Below are 4,881 nucleotides of genomic sequence, written 5' to 3' on the forward strand. Positions count from 1 at the left end.
GCTGAATTGGATAAAGATGCACTTCTTAATCCTTAGTGCTGCTGGAGTGTCTATCTGTCTGTGTTTTTGGGATAATTTGCTGTGTTTATCTGCTGTGTTTAAATGCTGTTGTTGGAGTCTCAATGGTTTGCTGTGTGGGTGATGCAATGATTGGTTTTGCTGTTGTTTTATCATCAGTGCATGTTGTTGATTTTGTAGCAGCATCTGTTGTTGCACTGGGTTACTGTCTTTGTTTTGCTTGTTCCCTCTTTTGGTTGGTTTCTCTCCAACCTCCTGGCTTGAGTTAGCAGATGATTGTGCAGTCTCCTTGGTGCCAACCTAGTTGAGATTAGAGAGGTATGTGATAATGCTTTTTGCTTTTGTCTTCCCTCTTTGTTGATGTATACCAAAATGTTTTTTGCTGATCAAAAAAGAAAAAAAAGAAAAAGAAAAAAAAAAAACTAGCTTAAGCTTATCTTGAAATACTATAATAATTGATGACTTAAACTAAATTAGAAAGTAAACGGTTGACGTTCATGGAGATTTAGTGTATCAGGGAAAAGATTTCGTGGTCTATAGAATAGAACAACTTGTTCATAATAATATACACATAAATCAACAAGTTTCTAACAGTAATGTCACTGCTGGAAATCGGGCTTTTAGTGGCGTTTTAAAAACGCCGCTATATCTATAAAAAACGCTGCTAATTTATATTGTGGCGTTTAGTACCAAACGTCGAAGCTGCGGCCGTCGCTGTAGCTTTGTGACGTTTTAAAAACGTCGTGATATTAGTATAGGAGGCGTTTTAAAAATCGCCGCCAAATGTCCCACTATACACACGCTGATGTCACCAACGATATTTAACGACGTTTTGAAACGCCGTCGTATCTGTTTAAAAATATGACTGTTACTATTGAGGGTTTAGGAGGCGTTTCTAGAAACGCCGTCATATCTTTTTTTTTTTTTTTTTTGAGATTGTGCTAGTTTTATTTGATTAAATTAAAAAGAAAACCTGTAAGAAAATATTGAATTTGGTTTCTCATTCAATTAATAAAAAAATACCTGTAATAAAACTAACATACAAAATATTAACTCCCATTCAAATACCTGTAATAAAACTAATAGATAAAATAATAACTCCCATTCAAATAATAAATGAAGCATTAATTCAGTTTCATATGTGCAATAGCAACAACGAATCGATAGAGCGACCATAGCTCATTCGTTGTAATCTACCTTATTACTAACCTATTAACATACAAATAAAATAAAATACATAAAAAAAAGTTCATGATACCAATACAAGATTTTGATACAACTAGCATACAGCAGCCAATGCAATGCTCTTTGTAAATGCAAACATGAATCTGAATACCTCCCTATCATATTCAACTCAGCTTGTGTCCTACCCTTTTCAAACTTTCACAAGTCCCTGTGGAGGAAACCAAGAAGCTACCTGAATAGTTTAGAAGATATAATTTACATGTGTTATTTCCTTGAACATTCAAAGTCGCATGCTTGAAATCAAGCATTTCCCTTATATTTAACTGAATGGAAAGCCCCATTGATGAGCATATATGTGCACTTTTCCAGTATACCCCTTTTGCACCAGATGGCTTGTTTGTTTCTACTGATTTCTGTCATATTAATTAAAGAAATAAAAAGGAAATACAGTTCCGAAATTGAGTACATATAAACATGAGAGAGAGAGAGAGAGAGAGCATACTACTGCAGCAAGCAAGTTCACAAGAAGATCTTCTTCAGAAAAATCTGACTTTCCAAAGGGTAAGTGAACGATCCCAGTTTTATCTGCTCTGTATTCAGCTTTGCCCTTCTTGAATTCCTCTATGGCCTGAAACAAACGCAACCTGAATTCATTTCATTTCAGCAAATTTTAAGGGTGTAGGCCATCAGAGAACTCATATATTGTTGATAGCACAGCGTGATGATGACCATTATTTATTTATTTTTTATAATGATAAATAAATCGTATTAGTTGGCCTCTAAGGGGCACAAATCTTGCATTCACTGTGTAAAATATGTGTACTATCATTTACACAAAGGCAAAGTGTCTCCAGTATCAACAACAAAGAAAACACACAGACCAGAACAAAAAATAAAACTGATAGTGTTAAAGGGTTCTTCCTTTTACTCACCCAACCAAACAAGACCTCCAAACAAGGTATAGCAAGAACTGAGAGTCTTCTCTTGCCTTCTAGAAGGAATGCCCTTCCTTTGAATTACACACCTATGCCATGCTGAGTAATGCCAATAGCAACAACTGAACTTTTATTGCAGCCCTAAAAAAGGGCAAGGTGGTCCACTGACAAGTCCAATTTGGAGTCATGTTTGCTCTCCTAAGGCTGTCAACTACGAAAACTCCAATGGGTAACTAACCACACACAAAAACCCACCTTTGCAGAGCAGCTTGGCAGTGGCTAAAATAATTTCAATGCTTCTAATTATAAGTTGCAAAAAAAAAAAAAAAAAAAAAAGAAGCCAAAGGAGCATTTGAATGTCCCAAGTAAATCAAATCATCACTGCATTTTGCTCATCACCTGTTTGTTTCATATGTGCATTTTTTGTCAACACTTGATTGGAACTAGCAGTTTTGCAATTTCAGTAAATGTTGTATAATCATACCATGGATAACCTGCAAGTGATTACAATTAGAAAGACCGCCTATTTAAATCATATTCACTTCGCAGGGGCACCAAAACACCTGATTAGTTCAAAGAAATCACAGAATGTAATATGGCATTTGCTACTATATCACATTAATAGACAATGACATTCAAGTAGACAAAACAGAAACTAAATTCAAACTCTAGAATATCTTAAATGAGAAAAAACCAAATGTTAAGAAGGCAGCTACATAATAAGTCTAGAGATTTAAGCCCCATCTGGCTGGATGAAAGGATTCGCAATCTCATCAGTTCCATCAGTAGGTGATACAAGCATCACGACAGTTCGCCTACACACCTGCAATAGAACCAACAACAAATATTTAACCAAGAATTCTTCAAAGTATTGCAACTTCTCTTCTTATCTTTTGGGATAGGAAAAATATATACAACTTTTGGATGGCACTTCTAAGCATACTTCCTAAGATATTTTATCCAATTTTATATAAAAGAAGCGGTACTCCTTAAATAAAATCCACCTCACATGATGCACCACCAATTTCCATCAAACCTTTTGAATCAAAACATCGGAAAAATTATATAACAGCCAAAACTTCACTAATATAATTTTTAATTTTCTGAAAATTGAAAATTATGAGATGGTATTTTTATTTTTTAGTATTTCTGGCTAAAAAAAAAAAAACAAAACAGAATTCTGGTGTTTCTCTGAAAACTAGTTCTTTTTTAACTCATTTTTTTTTCCTGAAAATAGTTCCTAAGAACAATGAACTTAACAAATTTGCAATTCTATTTTCTGTTTTACGTGACTCCTAGAACAGAAAACTGTTTTCAAAAACTCCAACAAATACAAAGCCCATAATAACCCTTGTTTCCCATTTAAGTGTTGAGAAAAGAGAATTTCCAGTATCAAAACCTAAAGACTCGTGCATAATTTGATGCTCTCCCAAAGATGCAGCAAAACTTGTTGCCTGTTTAATAAAAAGTTTTTTTTTTAAAAAAAAAAAGAACAAACAATGCAAAGCTTCATTTATGAAACCAAATTTCTTGTTGAACATACCAAGCTACTGAACTTTTATAAAAGGAGCCTACTACATATAAAACTTGTTATCTATGTCCCGGCTAAGGTATTTCATGGTTTCAGTTAGTCTAAATACTCCAGTTCTTTACCCCAATTAAAACTTAATCAAAGCAAAAATGCAAGAATTTTCCAATTTAGATTTTTTAAAAAAAAAATCCCATAAAGAGGATTTTCCACAAAAATTAAAAATCTTTGCAGTACTAAAGATAAGAACTCCATTGCAAATTTTATGTTCAAATTTTAATGACTACAGAGAACATACAATTAAGCCAAGACGCCTAGTCTGATCAATAGTCTTCAGTGGATCATCTGGATCTGCAGCAAAAGCACAAGTCAAAATCATTCTTCCCGCACTCAAATCAGAAGCTAATGCTTTATTCAAAGTTGGTTTGACAAATATTTGTAGACTGAAGGAAAAAACATAGTACTACTCAAACCTAATCCAAGACAAACAACTTCTTAAAATGATTATGACATTTATCTGTAGTTATGAAGACTATCTCTAAGAGTGCACATGTTGCTGAGTGCACATTTTGGCAGTTGGACAGTAGAAAATATCAGTTTGTGTATGCAACTGAAGTGTTCAAAACATCATATAAATCAGTAAGAAACAGTGTTGGCTTGACAAAGTTGCTAGCTGATCTCACACCAGCCTCAGGGTTACTTATAAAGCTCTATTGAATGAATCAACTTTTCCCTCCCGAACAAGGGTCAATGGTTCGGGGAAAAGCCTATCTCAGATCGTTTTGGAAAGTTAGAAGAATCACTAGCAACCAGAAACTCAAATGAACGTAGAAAACGAAAACGAGGTCTTTTGATAAATATAGAACATGACTCAGACACTGACCAGTTCACATGTCTAGAGTTTCTCAAGCAAAAATTACACTAACACACTAGTTAGATATCGATATACACATGGAAAATGAAAGAAAGATTAATAGCCTCACATCACAACTACCATTCTAACCCAAACTTCTTGTGAGCTTCCAAGTTCTTGTATTTCTTCTTAATGCTGCTTGGAAATCAAACAGTGAATACATTAACAAAGATTGTCAATTTTCCATCTCCAAAAATACCCAAATTTAGTCACTAGTCACAACAGTAACAACCAAAACCCTAATTTCAGAACCAACAATGCCTTACAAATCAAATGAACATAAACCACGAACTAGTGATATC

At 34.1% G+C, this 4,881-nt stretch overlaps 1 long non-coding RNA gene across 1 annotated transcript; it reads right to left on the reverse strand.

Moving 5' to 3' along the window:
* Positions 1–1,488: 1,488 nt before the first annotated feature.
* LOC114307652 (uncharacterized) lies at positions 1,489–4,019 on the reverse strand. The gene is made up of 3 exons (XR_003645193.2): positions 3,965–4,019; positions 1,706–2,961; positions 1,489–1,616 (listed from the first exon to the last, which is right to left on the reverse strand). It is a non-coding gene; the product is annotated as an uncharacterized LOC114307652 (long non-coding RNA).
* Between the last annotated feature and the right edge of the window lie 862 nt (positions 4,020–4,881).

The sequence above is a fragment of the Camellia sinensis genome, chromosome 7, assembly GCF_055761805.1.
Source record: "Camellia sinensis isolate YWXY chromosome 7, ASM5576180v1, whole genome shotgun sequence".
Lineage (NCBI taxonomy): Eukaryota > Viridiplantae > Streptophyta > Magnoliopsida > Ericales > Theaceae > Camellia > Camellia sinensis.